We start from the raw sequence: 18242 nt of genomic DNA on the forward strand, positions 1-18242 counted from the left end.
CAATGTGTCACAAAAAACACTTTCAGAATTACGGGGATATGTAGAAGCATTCCAGAGTTATTACTGCATACAGTGATAAAAGTCATATTTTTTTAAAATGGGGCTTGGCCATTTAGCTCAAAATAGGCTTGATAACTAATAGTTTAAACAAATGTATTGAAATAAAAACTGTAATATTAAATATTTTAAAATAATTTTCAATGACAATTACTGGTCATATTTCTTCTGACTAACTTGGAAAGAGTTAAGGCACAGAATCCACAAGAAGTCAGGATGGCCGAGCGGTCTAAGGCGCTGCGTTCAGGTCGCAGTCTCTCTTGGAGGCGTGGGTTCAAATCCCACTTCTGACATCACCTTTTTATGAAACTATACAGATTCTCAGTCAATTATTGATTAGATGGGGATCAAACCAAACTTAGCAATGGGCCTTAAAAAATCCGATCCCAAAGTTACCACTACCTGGGAGTCTTTGGGGTGAATCTGAAATTGTCGTCTATAAACGGAACTCTAGGACCGTGAAATAGTTTTTATGTGCATATGTTAGCTGTCTTGGCACTATAAAAATACTGCCGGCGGTCAATGGGGCGGGACTATTTCAACTCTTTGTGTTCTCTTTCCCTATTAGGGCGGAGACTCCACATCCTATGGGGCTGTTCTGGGAGATTTCTATAAACTGAATTGCCGGTAAGTCTAATTTCATATTTGATTACCTCATTCATCAATAGACCATAAAAATACTTAATAAACAAAAGCTTAAAAAGCAGGTAATCATAGTTTTAAAGTCTGAAATGCACATGCGATACTGACATCTAAGTTTCAGCACATTTTGGGACAAATGTTTTCACATTGAAAGTTAACAATCATGAAAATATTTTCTCTAAATTGTTGTCTCCTTTTTTGCTCCAATTATTTGCATTTAATAACAAATAAAACTTGATGTAACATTATGCATGCACATTGTCTTTTATGTGCAACCATCACCTGTCTCACAAACACAGGGTTTGAATGAACCTGATGAATGGAGTCAAATTGAAAATGTAAAAAAATCTCTGTCAAAATTGCTGTTTTTTTCTACTCATTCACAAAGAGTTAATGAAAGTTATTAAATATGTACAACAAAATAGCAGGAGTTTCAAATAGAAATCATGCTGCAAAAACCAGTCAAAGCAAAAATAAAAATATCTACTTTCAGGGGTTTCGCTTGACATTTGCCAAGTGTCTAGCACTCCTAAAGTTGTTTGTGTTTGGCCGAAATAGCTCAGATGGGAGAGCGTTAGACTGAAGATCTAAAGGTCCCTGGTTCGATCCTGGGTTTCGGCAGCATCATTTTTCTTGATTCTTTACATTTTAAGGAGAAAATAAACAAAGCACGTGGACTGATTATTTAAAGAAAATGTAAAAGGCCTAAAAATCTTAACTATCTACAGAAAATAAAATGTTAAAAAGATGAGAAATGGGAACTTTTCCATTTGAGCAAATTATTATTTTTTTGTAATTTTTCCTCTGTTTTGTTTATTTCCATTTCACTTAGCTGTAAGAGGATTTAAAGGGAACCTGATAGCTGATAAAGAAAGCATGTATCAGACACTAGCTGAATGATTTCAACCATGTATGTTTGACTATGAAATGCTGTGGTGTATATGAATTCATTGTGAGAAGTAATTTCTAAAATGGGGTCACTTTGGGGGGGTTTCTGCTGTTTTGGTACTTTTGGTACTCTGCAAATTTTACCTGCAAACTATTCTTGCAAAATCTGCATTCCAAAATCCAAATAGCGCTCTTATTTTCAAAGCCCTGCTGTGTGGCCAAACAGTAGATTCTGAAGAAATATGGTGCATCACCGCATTTTGTGAGAAATCTAACATTTCTAACATCCTAACAAAATAAAAGGAGGTTTGAAAGTGAATGCTGACAAAAAGTACACATATGAAAAATGCTATTTATTTACATTTTTGTGTGGTGCAACAAGTTGGTTTAAGGATATAAGCAGTCAAAGAATAAAAATGACTAATATTTCAAAATTTTAAACAAAATTTAGATATTTTCACAGAAAAAAACTAAAAATATATTGACCTAAATTTACAGTTAATGTAAAGTACAATGTGTCACAAAAAATACTTTCAGAATTACGGGGATATGTAGAAGCATTCCAGAGTTATTACTGCATACAGTGATAAAAGTCATATTTTTTTAAAATGGGGCTTGGCCATTTAGCTCAAAATAGGCTTTCATAATGAGGTAATCATATTTGATTACCTCATTCATCAATAAACCATAAAAATACTTAATAAACAAAAGCTTAAAAAGCAGGTAATCATAGTTTTAAAGTCTGAAATGCACATGCGATACTGACATCTAAGTTTCAGCACATTTTGGGACAAATGTTTTCACATTGAAAGTTAACAATCATGAAAATATTTTCTCTAAATTGTTGTCTCCTTTTTTGCTCCAATTATTTGCATTTAATAACAAATAAAACTTGATGTAACATTATGCATGCACATTGTCTTTTATGTGCAACCATCACCTGTCTCACAAACACAGGGTTTGAATGAACCTGATGAATGGAGTCAAATTGAAAATGTAAAAAAATCTCTGTCAAAATTGCTGTTTTTTTCTACTCATTCACAAAGAGTTAATGAAAGTTATTAAATATGTACAACAAAATAGCAGGAGTTTCAAATAGAAATCATGCTGCAAAAACCAGTCAAAGCAAAAATAAAAATATCTACTTTCAGGGGTTTCGCTTGACATTTGCCAAGTGTCTAGCACTCCTAAAGTTGTTTGTGTTTGGCCGAAATAGCTCAGATGGGAGAGCGTTAGACTTAAGATCTAAAGGTCCCTGGTTCGATCCTGGGTTTCGGCAACATCATTTTTCTTGATTCTTTACATTTTAAGGAGAAAATAGACAAAGCACGTGGACTGATTATTTAAAGAAAATGTAAAAGGCCTAAAAATCTTAACTATCTACAGAAAATAAAATGTTAAAAAGATGAGAAATGGGAACTTTTCCATTTGAGCAAATTATTATTTTTTTGTAATTTTTCCTCTGTTTTGTTTATTTCCATTTCACTTAGCTGTAAGAGGATTTAAAGGGAACCTGATAGCTGATAAAGAAAGCATGTATCAGACACTAGCTGAATGATTTCACAGTCTCTCTTGGAGGCGTGGGTTCAAATCCCACTTCTGACATCACCTTTTCATGAAACTATACAGATTCTCAGTCAATTATTGATTAGATGGGGATCAAACCAAACTTAGCAATGGGCCTTAAAAAATCCGATCCCAAAGTTACCACTCCACTACCTGGGAGTCTTTGGGGTGAATCTGAAATTGTCGTCTATAAACGGAACTCTAGGACCGTGAAATAGTTTTTATGTGCATATGTTAGCTGTCTTGGCACTATAAAAATACTGCCGGCGGTCAATGGGGCGGGACTATTTCAACTCTTTGTGTTCTCTTTCCCTATTAGGGCGGAGACTCCACATCCTATGGGGCTGTTCTGGGAGATTTCTATAAACTGAATTGCCGGTAAGTCTAATTTCATATTTGATTACCTCATTCATCAATAGACCATAAAAATACTTAATAAACAAAAGCTTAAAAAGCAGGTAATCATAGTTTTAAAGTCTGAAATGCACATGCAATACTGACATCTAAGTTTCAGCACATTTTGGGACAAATGTTTTCACATTGAAAGTTAACAATCATTAAAATATTTTCTCTAAATTGTTGTCTCCTTTTTTGCTCCAATTATTTGCATTTAATAACAAATAAAACTTGATGTAACATTATGCATGCACATTGTCTTTTATGTGCAACCATCACCTGTCTCACAAACACAGGGTTTGAATGAACCTGATGAATGGAGTCAAATTGAAAATGTAAAACAATCTCTGTCAAAATTGCTGTTTTTTTCTACTCATTCACAAAGAGTTAATGAAAGTTATTAAATATGTACAACAAAATAGCAGGAGTTTCAAATAGAAATCATGCTGCAAAAACCAGTCAAAGCAAAAATAAAAATATCTACTTTCAGGGGTTTCGCTTGACATTTGCCAAGTGTCTAGCACTCCTAAAGTTGTCTGTGTTTGGCCGAAATAGCTCAGATGGGAGAGCGTTAGACTGAAGATCTAAAGGTCCCTGGTTCGATCCTGGGTTTCGGCAACATCATTTTTCTTGATTCTTTACATTTTAAGGAGAAAATAAACAAAGCACGTGGACTGATTATTTAAAGAAAATGTAAAAGGCCTAAAAATCTTAACTATCTACAGAAAATAAAATGTTAAAAAGATGAGAAATGGGAACTTTTCCATTTGAGCAAATTATTATTTTTTTGTAATTTTTCCTCTGTTTTGTTTATTTCCATTTCACTTAGCTGTAAGAGGATTTAAAGGGAACCTGATAGCTGATAAAGAAAGCATGTATCAGACACTAGCTGAATGATTTCAACCATGTATGTTTGACTATGAAATGCTGTGGTGTATATGAATTCATTGTGAGAAGTAATTTCTAAAATGGGGTCACTTTGGGGGGGTTTCTGCTGTTTTGGTACTTTTGGTACTCTGCAAATTTTACCTGCAAACTATTCTTGCAAAATCTGCATTCCAAAATCCAAATAGCGCTCTTATTTTCAAAGCCCTGCTGTGTGGCCAAACAGTAGATTCTGAAGAAATATGGTGCATCACCGCATTTTGTGAGAAATCTAACATTTCTAACATCCTAACAAAATAAAAGGAGGTTTGAAAGTGAATGCTGACAAAAAGTACACATATGAAAAATGCTATTTATTTACATTTTTGTGTGGTGCAACAAGTTGGTTTAAGGATATAAGCAGTCAAAGAATAAAAATGACTAATATTTCAAAATTTTAAACAAAATTTAGATATTTTCACAGAAAAAAACTAAAAATATATTGACCTAAATTTACAGTTAATGTAAAGTACAATGTGTCACAAAAAATACTTTCAGAATTACGGGGATATGTAGAAGCATTCCAGAGTTATTACTGCATACAGTGATAAAAGTCATATTTTTTTAAAATGGGGCTTGGCCATTTAGCTCAAAATAGGCTTTCATAATGAGGTAATCATATTTGATTACCTCATTCATCAATAAACCATAAAAATACTTAATAAACAAAAGCTTAAAAAGCAGGTAATCATAGTTTTAAAGTCTGAAATGCACATGCGATACTGACATCTAAGTTTCAGCACATTTTGGGACAAATGTTTTCACATTGAAAGTTAACAATCATGAAAATATTTTCTCTAAATTGTTGTCTCCTTTTTTGCTCCAATTATTTGCATTTAATAACAAATAAAACTTGATGTAACATTATGCATGCACATTGTCTTTTATGTGCAACCATCACCTGTCTCACAAACACAGGGTTTGAATGAACCTGATGAATGGAGTCAAATTGAAAATGTAAAAAAATCTCTGTCAAAATTGCTGTTTTTTTCTACTCATTCACAAAGAGTTAATGAAAGTTATTAAATATGTACAACAAAATAGCAGGAGTTTCAAATAGAAATCATGCTGCAAAAACCAGTCAAAGCAAAAATAAAAATATCTACTTTCAGGGGTTTCGCTTGACATTTGCCAAGTGTCTAGCACTCCTAAAGTTGTTTGTGTTTGGCCGAAATAGCTCAGATGGGAGAGCGTTAGACTTAAGATCTAAAGGTCCCTGGTTCGATCCTGGGTTTCGGCAACATCATTTTTCTTGATTCTTTACATTTTAAGGAGAAAATAGACAAAGCACGTGGACTGATTATTTAAAGAAAATGTAAAAGGCCTAAAAATCTTAACTATCTACAGAAAATAAAATGTTAAAAAGATGAGAAATGGGAACTTTTCCATTTGAGCAAATTATTATTTTTTTGTAATTTTTCCTCTGTTTTGTTTATTTCCATTTCACTTAGCTGTAAGAGGATTTAAAGGGAACCTGATAGCTGATAAAGAAAGCATGTATCAGACACTAGCTGAATGATTTCACAGTCTCTCTTGGAGGCGTGGGTTCAAATCCCACTTCTGACATCACCTTTTCATGAAACTATACAGATTCTCAGTCAATTATTGATTAGATGGGGATCAAACCAAACTTAGCAATGGGCCTTAAAAAATCCGATCCCAAAGTTACCACTCCACTACCTGGGAGTCTTTGGGGTGAATCTGAAATTGTCGTCTATAAACGGAACTCTAGGACCGTGAAATAGTTTTTATGTGCATATGTTAGCTGTCTTGGCACTATAAAAATACTGCCGGCGGTCAATGGGGCGGGACTATTTCAACTCTTTGTGTTCTCTTTCCCTATTAGGGCGGAGACTCCACATCCTATGGGGCTGTTCTGGGAGATTTCTATAAACTGAATTGCCGGTAAGTCTAATTTCATATTTGATTACCTCATTCATCAATAGACCATAAAAATACTTAATAAACAAAAGCTTAAAAAGCAGGTAATCATAGTTTTAAAGTCTGAAATGCACATGCAATACTGACATCTAAGTTTCAGCACATTTTGGGACAAATGTTTTCACATTGAAAGTTAACAATCATTAAAATATTTTCTCTAAATTGTTGTCTCCTTTTTTGCTCCAATTATTTGCATTTAATAACAAATAAAACTTGATGTAACATTATGCATGCACATTGTCTTTTATGTGCAACCATCACCTGTCTCACAAACACAGGGTTTGAATGAACCTGATGAATGGAGTCAAATTGAAAATGTAAAACAATCTCTGTCAAAATTGCTGTTTTTTTCTACTCATTCACAAAGAGTTAATGAAAGTTATTAAATATGTACAACAAAATAGCAGGAGTTTCAAATAGAAATCATGCTGCAAAAACCAGTCAAAGCAAAAATAAAAATATCTACTTTCAGGGGTTTCGCTTGACATTTGCCAAGTGTCTAGCACTCCTAAAGTTGTCTGTGTTTGGCCGAAATAGCTCAGATGGGAGAGCGTTAGACTGAAGATCTAAAGGTCCCTGGTTCGATCCTGGGTTTCGGCAACATCATTTTTCTTGATTCTTTACATTTTAAGGAGAAAATAAACAAAGCACGTGGACTGATTATTTAAAGAAAATGTAAAAGGCCTAAAAATCTTAACTATCTACAGAAAATAAAATGTTAAAAAGATGAGAAATGGGAACTTTTCCATTTGAGCAAATTATTATTTTTTTGTAATTTTTCCTCTGTTTTGTTTATTTCCATTTCACTTAGCTGTAAGAGGATTTAAAGGGAACCTGATAGCTGATAAAGAAAGCATGTATCAGACACTAGCTGAATGATTTCAACCATGTATGTTTGACTATGAAATGCTGTGGTGTATATGAATTCATTGTGAGAAGTAATTTCTAAAATGGGGTCACTTTGGGGGGGTTTCTGCTGTTTTGGTACTTTTGGTACTCTGCAAATTTTACCTGCAAACTATTCTTGCAAAATCTGCATTCCAAAATCCAAATAGCGCTCTTATTTTCAAAGCCCTGCTGTGTGGCCAAACAGTAGATTCTGAAGAAATATGGTGCATCACCGCATTTTGTGAGAAATCTAACATTTCTAACATCCTAACAAAATAAAAGGAGGTTTGAAAGTGAATGCTGACAAAAAGTACACATATGAAAAATGCTATTTATTTACATTTTTGTGTGGTGCAACAAGTTGGTTTAAGGATATAAGCAGTCAAAGAATAAAAATGACTAATATTTCAAAATTTTAAACAAAATTTAGATATTTTCACAGAAAAAAACTAAAAATATATTGACCTAAATTTACAGTTAATGTAAAGTACAATGTGTCACAAAAAATACTTTCAGAATTACGGGGATATGTAGAAGCATTCCAGAGTTATTACTGCATACAGTGATAAAAGTCATATTTTTTTAAAATGGGGCTTGGCCATTTAGCTCAAAATAGGCTTTCATAATGAGGTAATCATATTTGATTACCTCATTCATCAATAAACCATAAAAATACTTAATAAACAAAAGCTTAAAAAGCAGGTAATCATAGTTTTAAAGTCTGAAATGCACATGCGATACTGACATCTAAGTTTCAGCACATTTTGGGACAAATGTTTTCACATTGAAAGTTAACAATCATGAAAATATTTTCTCTAAATTGTTGTCTCCTTTTTTGCTCCAATTATTTGCATTTAATAACAAATAAAACTTGATGTAACATTATGCATGCACATTGTCTTTTATGTGCAACCATCACCTGTCTCACAAACACAGGGTTTGAATGAACCTGATGAATGGAGTCAAATTGAAAATGTAAAAAAATCTCTGTCAAAATTGCTGTTTTTTTCTACTCATTCACAAAGAGTTAATGAAAGTTATTAAATATGTACAACAAAATAGCAGGAGTTTCAAATAGAAATCATGCTGCAAAAACCAGTCAAAGCAAAAATAAAAATATCTACTTTCAGGGGTTTCGCTTGACATTTGCCAAGTGTCTAGCACTCCTAAAGTTGTTTGTGTTTGGCCGAAATAGCTCAGATGGGAGAGCGTTAGACTGAAGATCTAAAGGTCCCTGGTTCGATCCTGGGTTTCGGCAACATCATTTTTCTTGATTCTTTACATTTTAAGGAGAAAATAGACAAAGCACGTGGACTGATTATTTAAAGAAAATGTAAAAGGCCTAAAAATCTTAACTATCTACAGAAAATAAAATGTTAAAAAGATGAGAAATGGGAACTTTTCCATTTGAGCAAATTATTATTTTTTTGTAATTTTTCCTCTGTTTTGTTTATTTCCATTTCACTTAGCTGTAAGAGGATTTAAAGGGAACCTGATAGCTGATAAAGAAAGCATGTATCAGACACTAGCTGAATGATTTCACAGTCTCTCTTGGAGGCGTGGGTTCAAATCCCACTTCTGACATCACCTTTTCATGAAACTATACAGATTCTCAGTCAATTATTGATTAGATGGGGATCAAACCAAACTTAGCAATGGGCCTTAAAAAATCCGATCCCAAAGTTACCACTCCACTACCTGGGAGTCTTTGGGGTGAATCTGAAATTGTCGTCTATAAACGGAACTCTAGGACCGTGAAATAGTTTTTATGTGCATATGTTAGCTGTCTTGGCACTATAAAAATACTGCCGGCGGTCAATGGGGCGGGACTATTTCAACTCTTTGTGTTCTCTTTCCCTATTAGGGCGGAGACTCCACATCCTATGGGGCTGTTCTGGGAGATTTCTATAAACTGAATTGCCGGTAAGTCTAATTTCATATTTGATTACCTCATTCATCAATAGACCATAAAAATACTTAATAAACAAAAGCTTAAAAAGCAGGTAATCATAGTTTTAAAGTCTGAAATGCACATGCAATACTGACATCTAAGTTTCAGCACATTTTGGGACAAATGTTTTCACATTGAAAGTTAACAATCATTAAAATATTTTCTCTAAATTGTTGTCTCCTTTTTTGCTCCAATTATTTGCATTTAATAACAAATAAAACTTGATGTAACATTATGCATGCACATTGTCTTTTATGTGCAACCATCACCTGTCTCACAAACACAGGGTTTGAATGAACCTGATGAATGGAGTCAAATTGAAAATGTAAAAAAATCTCTGTCAAAATTGCTGTTTTTTTCTACTCATTCACAAAGAGTTAATGAAAGTTATTAAATATGTACAACAAAATAGCAGGAGTTTCAAATAGAAATCATGCTGCAAAAACCAGTCAAAGCAAAAATAAAAATATCTACTTTCAGGGGTTTCGCTTGACATTTGCCAAGTGTCTAGCACTCCTAAAGTTGTTTGTGTTTGGCCGAAATAGCTCAGATGGGAGAGCGTTAGACTGAAGATCTAAAGGTCCCTGGTTCGATCCCGGGTTTCGGCAACATCATTTTTCTTGATTCTTTACATTTTAAGGAGAAAATAAACAAAGCACGTGGACTGATTATTTAAAGAAAATGTAAAAGGCCTAAAAATCTTAACTATCTACAGAAAATAAAATGTTAAAAAGATGAGAAATGGGAACTTTTCCATTTGAGCAAATTATTATTTTTTTGTAATTTTTCCTCTGTTTTGTTTATTTCCATTTCACTTAGCTGTAAGAGGATTTAAAGGGAACCTGATAGCTGATAAAGAAAGCATGTATCAGACACTAGCTGAATGATTTCAACCATGTATGTTTGACTATGAAATGCTGTGGTGTATATGAATTCATTGTGAGAAGTAATTTCTAAAATGGGGTCACTTTGGGGGGGTTTCTGCTGTTTTGGTACTTTTGGTACTCTGCAAATTTTACCTGCAAACTATTCTTGCAAAATCTGCATTCCAAAATCCAAATAGCGCTCTTATTTTCAAAGCCCTGCTGTGTGGCCAAACAGTAGATTCTGAAGAAATATGGTGCATCACCGCATTTTGTGAGAAATCTAACATTTCTAACATCCTAACAAAATAAAAGGAGGTTTGAAAGTGAATGCTGACAAAAAGTACACATATGAAAAATGCTATTTATTTACATTTTTGTGTGGTGCAACAAGTTGGTTTAAGGATATAAGCAGTCAAAGAATAAAAATGACTAATATTTCAAAATTTTAAACAAAATTTAGATATTTTCACAGAAAAAAACTAAAAATATATTGACCTAAATTTACAGTTAATGTAAAGTACAATGTGTCACAAAAAATACTTTCAGAATTACGGGGATATGTAGAAGCATTCCAGAGTTATTACTGCATACAGTGATAAAAGTCATATTTTTTTAAAATGGGGCTTGGCCATTTAGCTCAAAATAGGCTTTCATAATGAGGTAATCATATTTGATTACCTCATTCATCAATAAACCATAAAAATACTTAATAAACAAAAGCTTAAAAAGCAGGTAATCATAGTTTTAAAGTCTGAAATGCACATGCGATACTGACATCTAAGTTTCAGCACATTTTGGGACAAATGTTTTCACATTGAAAGTTAACAATCATGAAAATATTTTCTCTAAATTGTTGTCTCCTTTTTTGCTCCAATTATTTGCATTTAATAACAAATAAAACTTGATGTAACATTATGCATGCACATTGTCTTTTATGTGCAACCATCACCTGTCTCACAAACACAGGGTTTGAATGAACCTGATGAATGGAGTCAAATTGAAAATGTAAAAAAATCTCTGTCAAAATTGCTGTTTTTTTCTACTCATTCACAAAGAGTTAATGAAAGTTATTAAATATGTACAACAAAATAGCAGGAGTTTCAAATAGAAATCATGCTGCAAAAACCAGTCAAAGCAAAAATAAAAATATCTACTTTCAGGGGTTTCGCTTGACATTTGCCAAGTGTCTAGCACTCCTAAAGTTGTTTGTGTTTGGCCGAAATAGCTCAGATGGGAGAGCGTTAGACTGAAGATCTAAAGGTCCCTGGTTCTATCCCGGGTTTCGGCAACATCATTTTTCTTGATTCTTTACATTTTAAGGAGAAAATAAACAAAGCACGTGGACTGATTATTTAAAGAAAATGTAAAAGGCCTAAAAATCTTAACTATCTACAGAAAATAAAATGTTAAAAAGATGAGAAATGGGAACTTTTCCATTTGAGCAAATTATTATTTTTTTGTAATTTTTCCTCTGTTTTGTTTATTTCCATTTCACTTAGCTGTAAGAGGATTTAAAGGGAACCTGATAGCTGATAAAGAAAGCATGTATCAGACACTAGCTGAATGATTTCAACCATGTATGTTTGACTATGAAATGCTGTGGTGTATATGAATTCATTGTGAGAAGTAATTTCTAAAATGGGGTCACTTTGGGGGGGTTTCTGCTGTTTTGGTACTTTTGGTACTCTGCAAATTTTACCTGCAAACTATTCTTGCAAAATCTGCATTCCAAAATCCAAATAGCGCTCTTATTTTCAAAGCCCTGCTGTGTGGCCAAACAGTAGATTCTGAAGAAATATGGTGCATCACCGCATTTTGTGAGAAATCTAACATTTCTAACATCCTAACAAAATAAAAGGAGGTTTGAAAGTGAATGCTGACAAAAAGTACACATATGAAAAATGCTATTTATTTACATTTTTGTGTGGTGCAACAAGTTGGTTTAAGGATATAAGCAGTCAAAGAATAAAAATGACTAATATTTCAAAATTTTAAACAAAATGTAGATATTTTCACAGAAAAAAACTAAAAATATATTGACCTAAATTTACAGTTAATGTAAAGTACAATGTGTCACAAAAAACACTTTCAGAATTACGGGGATATGTAGAAGCATTCCAGAGTTATTACTGCATACAGTGATAAAAGTCATATTTTTTTAAAATGGGGCTTGGCCATTTAGCTCAAAATAGGCTTGATAACTAATAGTTTAAACAAATGTATTGAAATAAAAACTGTAATATTAAATATTTTAAAATAATTTTCAATGACAATTACTGGTCATATTTCTTCTGACTAACTTGGAAAGAGTTAAGGCACAGAATCCACAAGAAGTCAGGATGGCCGAGCGGTCTAAGGCGCTGCGTTCAGGTCGCAGTCTCTCTTGGAGGCGTGGGTTCAAATCCCACTTCTGACATCACCTTTTCATGAAACTATACAGATTCTCAGTCAATTATTGATTAGATGGGGATCAAACCAAACTTAGCAATGGGCCTTAAAAAATCCGATCCCAAAGTTACCACTACCTGGGAGTCTTTGGGGTGAATCTGAAATTGTCGTCTATAAACGGAACTCTAGGACCGTGAAATAGTTTTTATGTGCATATGTTAGCTGTCTTGGCACTATAAAAATACTGCCGGCGGTCAATGGGGCGGGACTATTTCAACTCTTTGTGTTCTCTTTCCCTATTAGGGCGGAGACTCCACATCCTATGGGGCTGTTCTGGGAGATTTCTATAAACTGAATTGCCGGTAAGTCTAATTTCATATTTGATTACCTCATTCATCAATAGACCATAAAAATACTTAATAAACAAAAGCTTAAAAAGCAGGTAATCATAGTTTTAAAGTCTGAAATGCACATGCAATACTGACATCTAAGTTTCAGCACATTTTGGGACAAATGTTTTCACATTGAAAGTTAACAATCATTAAAATATTTTCTCTAAATTGTTGTCTCCTTTTTTGCTCCAATTATTTGCATTTAATAACAAATAAAACTTGATGTAACATTATGCATGCACATTGTCTTTTATGTGCAACCATCACCTGTCTCACAAACACAGGGTTTGAATGAACCTGATGAATGGAGTCAAATTGAAAATGTAAAAAAATCTCTGTCAAAATTGCTGTTTTTTTCTACTCATTCACAAAGAGTTAATGAAAGTTATTAAATATGTACAACAAAATAGCAGGAGTTTCAAATAGAAATCATGCTGCAAAAACCAGTCAAAGCAAAAATAAAAATATCTACTTTCAGGGGTTTCGCTTGACATTTGCCAAGTGTCTAGCACTCCTAAAGTTGTTTGTGTTTGGCCGAAATAGCTCAGATGGGAGAGCGTTAGACTGAAGATCTAAAGGTCCCGGGTTTCGGTAACATCATTTTTCTTGATTCTTTACATTTTAAGGAGAAAATAAACAAAGCACGTGGACTGATTATTTAAAGAAAATGTAAAAGGCCTAAAAATCTTAACTATCTACAGAAAATAAAATGTTAAAAAGATGAGAAATGGGAACTTTTCCATTTGAGCAAATTATTATTTTTTTGTAATTTTTCCTCTGTTTTGTTTATTTCCATTTCACTTAGCTGTAAGAGGATTTAAAGGGAACCTGATAGCTGATAAAGAAAGCATGTATCAGACACTAGCTGAATGATTTCAACCATGTATGTTTGACTATGAAATGCTGTGGTGTATATGAATTCATTGTGAGAAGTAATTTCTAAAATGGGGTCACTTTGGGGGGGTTTCTGCTGTAAACAAAAGCTTAAAAAGTAGGTAATCATAGTTTTAAAGTCTGAAATGCACATGCGATACTGACATCTAAGTTTCAGCACATTTTGGGACAAATGTTTTCACATTGAAAGTTAACAATCATTAAAATATTTTCTCTAAATTGTTGTCTCCTTTTTTGCTCCAATTATTTGCATTTAATAACAAATAAAACTTGATGTAACATTATGCATGCACATTGTCTTTTATGTGCAACCATCACCTGTCTCACAAACACAGGGTTTGAATGAACCTGATGAATGGAGTCAAATTGAAAATGTAAAAAAATCTCTGTCAAAATTGCTGTTTTTTTCTACTCATTCACAAAGAGTGTTAATGAAAGTTATTAAATATGTACAACAAAATAGCAGGAGTTTCAAATAGAAATCATGCTGCAAAAACCAGTCAAAGCAAAAATAAAAATATCTACTTTCAGGGGTTTCGCTTGACATTTGCCAAGTGTCTAGCACTCCTAAAGTTGTTTGTGTTTGGCTGAAATAGCTCAGATGGGAGAGCGTTAGACTGAAGATCTCAAGGTCCCTGGTTCGATCCCGGGTTTCGGCAACATCATTTTTCTTGATTCTTTACATTTTAAGGAGAAAATAAACAAAGCACGTGGACTGATTATTTAAAGAAAATGTAAAAGGCCTAAAAATCTTAACTATCTACAGAAAATAAAATGTTAAAAAGATGAGAAATGGGAACTTTTCCATTTGAGCAAATTATTATTTTTTTGTAATTTTTCCTCTGTTTTGTTTATTTCCATTTCACTTAGCTGTAAGAGGATTTAAAGGGAACCTGATAGCTGATAAAGAAAGCATGTATCAGACACTAGCTGAATGATTTCAACCATGTATGTTTGACTATGAAATGCTGTGGTGTATATGAATTCATTGTGAGAAGTAATTTCTAAAATGGGGTCACTTTGGGGGGGTTTCTGCTGTTTTGGTACTTTTGGTACTCTGCAAATTTTACCTGCAAACTATTCTTGCAAAATCTGCATTCCAAAATCCAAATAGCGCTCTTATTTTCAAAGCCCTGCTGTGTGGCCAAACAGTAGATTCTGAAGAAATATGGTGCATCACCGCATTTTGTGAGAAATCTAACATTTCTAACATCCTAACAAAATAAAAGGAGGTTTGAAAGTGAATGCTGACAAAAAGTACACATATGAAAAATGCTATTTATTTACATTTTTGTGTGGTGCAACAAGTTGGTTTAAGGATATAAGCAGTCAAAGAATAAAAATGACTAATATTTCAAAATTTTAAACAAAATTTAGATATTTTCACAGAAAAAAACTAAAAATATATTGACCTAAATTTACAGTTAATGTAAAGTACAATGTGTCACAAAAAATACTTTCAGAATTACGGGGATATGTAGAAGCATTCCAGAGTTATTACTGCATACAGTGATAAAAGTCATATTTTTTTAAAATGGGGCTTGGCCATTTAGCTCAAAATAGGCTTTCATAATGAGGTAATCATATTTGATTACCTCATTCATCAATAAACCATAAAAATACTTAATAAACAAAAGCTTAAAAAGCAGGTAATCATAGTTTTAAAGTCTGAAATGCACATGCGATACTGACATCTAAGTTTCAGCACATTTTGGGACAAATGTTTTCACATTGAAAGTTAACAATCATGAAAATATTTTCTCTAAATTGTTGTCTCCTTTTTTGCTCCAATTATTTGCATTTAATAACAAATAAAACTTGATGTAACATTATGCATGCACATTGTCTTTTATGTGCAACCATCACCTGTCTCACAAACACAGGGTTTGAATGAACCTGATGAATGGAGTCAAATTGAAAATGTAAAAAAATCTCTGTCAAAATTGCTGTTTTTTTCTACTCATTCACAAAGAGTTAATGAAAGTTATTAAATATGTACAACAAAATAGCAGGAGTTTCAAATAGAAATCATGCTGCAAAAACCAGTCAAAGCAAAAATAAAAATATCTACTTTCAGGGGTTTCGCTTGACATTTGCCAAGTGTCTAGCACTCCTAAAGTTGTTTGTGTTTGGCCGAAATAGCTCAGATGGGAGAGCGTTAGACTGAAGATCTAAAGGTCCCTGGTTCGATCCCGGGTTTCGGCAACATCACTTTTCTTGATTCTTTACATTTTAAGGAGAAAATAAACAAAGCACGTGGACTGATTATTTAAAGAAAATGTAAAAGGCCTAAAAATCTTAACTATCTACAGAAAATAAAATGTTAAAAAGATGAGAAATGGGAACTTTTCCATTTGAGCAAATTATTATTTTTTTGTAATTTTTCCTCTGTTTTGTTTATTTCCATTTCACTTAGCTGTAAGAGGATTTAAAGGGAACCTGATAGCTGATAAAGAAAGCATGTATCAGACACTAGCTGAATGATTTCAACCATGTATGTTTGACTATGAAATGCTGTGGTGTATATGAATTCATTGTGAGAAGTAATTTCTAAAATGGGGTCACTTTGGGGGGGTTTCTGCTGTTTTGGTACTTTTGGTACTCTGCAAATTTTACCTGCAAACTATTCTTGCAAAATCTGCATTCCAAAATCCAAATAGCGCTCTTATTTTCAAAGCCCTGCTGTGTGGCCAAACAGTAGATTCTGAAGAAATATGGTGCATCACCGCATTTTGTGAGAAATCTAACATTTCTAACATCCTAACAAAATAAAAGGAGGTTTGAAAGTGAATGCTGACAAAAAGTACACATATGAAAAATGCTATTTATTTACATTTTTGTGTGGTGCAACAAGTTGGTTTAAGGATATAAGCAGTCAAAGAATAAAAATGACTAATATTTCAAAATTTTAAACAAAATGTAGATATTTTCACAGAAAAAAACTAAAAATATATTGACCTAAATTTACAGTTAATGTAAAGTACAATGTGTCACAAAAAACACTTTCAGAATTACGGGGATATGTAGAAGCATTCCAGAGTTATTACTGCATACAGTGATAAAAGTCATATTTTTTTAAAATGGGGCTTGGCCATTTAGCTCAAAATAGGCTTGATAACTAATAGTTTAAACAAATGTATTGAAATAAAAACTGTAATATTAAATATTTTAAAATAATTTTCAATGACAATTACTGGTCATATTTCTTCTGACTAACTTGGAAAGAGTTAAGGCACAGAATCCACAAGAAGTCAGGATGGCCGAGCGGTCTAAGGCGCTGCGTTCAGGTCGCAGTCTCTCTTGGAGGCGTGGGTTCAAATCCCACTTCTGACATCACCTTTTCATGAAACTATACAGATTCTCAGTCAATTATTGATTAGATGGGGATCAAACCAAACTTAGCAATGGGCCTTAAAAAATCCGATCCCAAAGTTACCACTACCTGGGAGTCTTTGGGGTGAATCTGAAATTGTCGTCTATAAACGGAACTCTAGGACCGTGAAATAGTTTTTATGTGCATATGTTAGCTGTCTTGGCACTATAAAAATACTGCCGGCGGTCAATGGGGCGGGACTATTTCAACTCTTTGTGTTCTCTTTCCCTATTAGGGCGGAGACTCCACATCCTATGGGGCTGTTCTGGGAGATTTCTATAAACTGAATTGCCGGTAAGTCTAATTTCATATTTGATTACCTCATTCATCAATAGACCATAAAAATACTTAATAAACAAAAGCTTAAAAAGCAGGTAATCATAGTTTTAAAGTCTGAAATGCACATGCGATACTGACATCTAAGTTTCAGCACATTTTGGGACAAATGTTTTCACATTGAAAGTTAACAATCATTAAAATATTTTCTCTAAATTGTTGTCTCCTTTTTTGCTCCAATTATTTGCATTTAATAACAAATAAAACTTGATGTAACATTATGCATGCACATTGTCTTTTATGTGCAACCATCACCTGTCTCACAAACACAGGGTTTGAATGAACCTGATGAATGGAGTCAAATTGAAAATGTAAAAAAATCTCTGTCAAAATTGCTGTTTTTTTCTACTCATTCACAAAGAGTTAATGAAAGTTATTAAATATGTACAACAAAATAGCAGGAGTTTCAAATAGAAATCATGCTGCAAAAACCAGTCAAAGCAAAAATAAAAATATCTACTTTCAGGGGTTTCGCTTGACATTTGCCAAGTGTCTAGCACTCCTAAAGTTGTTTGTGTTTGGCCGAAATAGCTCAGATGGGAGAGCGTTAGACTGAAGATCTAAAGGTCCCGGGTTTCGGTAACATCATTTTTCTTGATTCTTTACATTTTAAGGAGAAAATAAACAAAGCACGTGGACTGATTATTTAAAGAAAATGTAAAAGGCCTAAAAATCTTAACTATCTACAGAAAATAAAATGTTAAAAAGATGAGAAATGGGAACTTTTCCATTTGAGCAAA

At 33.2% G+C, this 18242-nt stretch overlaps 12 non-coding genes across 12 annotated transcripts; all 12 read left to right on the forward strand.

Annotated features, from left to right (window-relative positions):
* The first annotated feature begins 267 nt into the window (after positions 1 to 267).
* Positions 268 to 350, forward strand: TRNAL-CAG (transfer RNA leucine (anticodon CAG)). The gene has a single exon. It is a non-coding gene; the product is annotated as a tRNA-Leu (tRNA).
* Positions 351 to 1247: 897 nt separating this feature from the next.
* Positions 1248 to 1320, forward strand: TRNAF-GAA (transfer RNA phenylalanine (anticodon GAA)). The gene has a single exon. It is a non-coding gene; the product is annotated as a tRNA-Phe (tRNA).
* Positions 1321 to 2793: 1473 nt separating this feature from the next.
* On the forward strand, positions 2794 to 2866 carry TRNAL-UAA (transfer RNA leucine (anticodon UAA)). Its single transcript has one exon. It is a non-coding gene; the product is annotated as a tRNA-Leu (tRNA).
* Positions 2867 to 4094: 1228 nt separating this feature from the next.
* On the forward strand, positions 4095 to 4167 carry TRNAF-GAA (transfer RNA phenylalanine (anticodon GAA)). The gene has a single exon. It is a non-coding gene; the product is annotated as a tRNA-Phe (tRNA).
* Positions 4168 to 5640: 1473 nt separating this feature from the next.
* Positions 5641 to 5713, forward strand: TRNAL-UAA (transfer RNA leucine (anticodon UAA)). The gene has a single exon. It is a non-coding gene; the product is annotated as a tRNA-Leu (tRNA).
* Positions 5714 to 6941: 1228 nt separating this feature from the next.
* On the forward strand, positions 6942 to 7014 carry TRNAF-GAA (transfer RNA phenylalanine (anticodon GAA)). Its single transcript has one exon. It is a non-coding gene; the product is annotated as a tRNA-Phe (tRNA).
* Positions 7015 to 8487: 1473 nt separating this feature from the next.
* Positions 8488 to 8560, forward strand: TRNAF-GAA (transfer RNA phenylalanine (anticodon GAA)). The gene has a single exon. It is a non-coding gene; the product is annotated as a tRNA-Phe (tRNA).
* A 1228-nt stretch (positions 8561 to 9788) lies between these two features.
* TRNAF-GAA (transfer RNA phenylalanine (anticodon GAA)) lies at positions 9789 to 9861 on the forward strand. Its single transcript has one exon. It is a non-coding gene; the product is annotated as a tRNA-Phe (tRNA).
* A 1473-nt stretch (positions 9862 to 11334) lies between these two features.
* On the forward strand, positions 11335 to 11407 carry TRNAF-GAA (transfer RNA phenylalanine (anticodon GAA)). The gene has a single exon. It is a non-coding gene; the product is annotated as a tRNA-Phe (tRNA).
* Positions 11408 to 12452: 1045 nt separating this feature from the next.
* TRNAL-CAG (transfer RNA leucine (anticodon CAG)) lies at positions 12453 to 12535 on the forward strand. Its single transcript has one exon. It is a non-coding gene; the product is annotated as a tRNA-Leu (tRNA).
* A 3390-nt stretch (positions 12536 to 15925) lies between these two features.
* On the forward strand, positions 15926 to 15998 carry TRNAF-GAA (transfer RNA phenylalanine (anticodon GAA)). Its single transcript has one exon. It is a non-coding gene; the product is annotated as a tRNA-Phe (tRNA).
* Positions 15999 to 17043: 1045 nt separating this feature from the next.
* On the forward strand, positions 17044 to 17126 carry TRNAL-CAG (transfer RNA leucine (anticodon CAG)). The gene has a single exon. It is a non-coding gene; the product is annotated as a tRNA-Leu (tRNA).
* The last annotated feature ends 1116 nt before the right edge of the window (positions 17127 to 18242 follow it).

Source organism: Ranitomeya variabilis, chromosome 4, assembly GCF_051348905.1.
Source record: "Ranitomeya variabilis isolate aRanVar5 chromosome 4, aRanVar5.hap1, whole genome shotgun sequence".
In the NCBI taxonomy this organism is placed as follows: Eukaryota; Metazoa; Chordata; class Amphibia; order Anura; family Dendrobatidae; genus Ranitomeya; species Ranitomeya variabilis.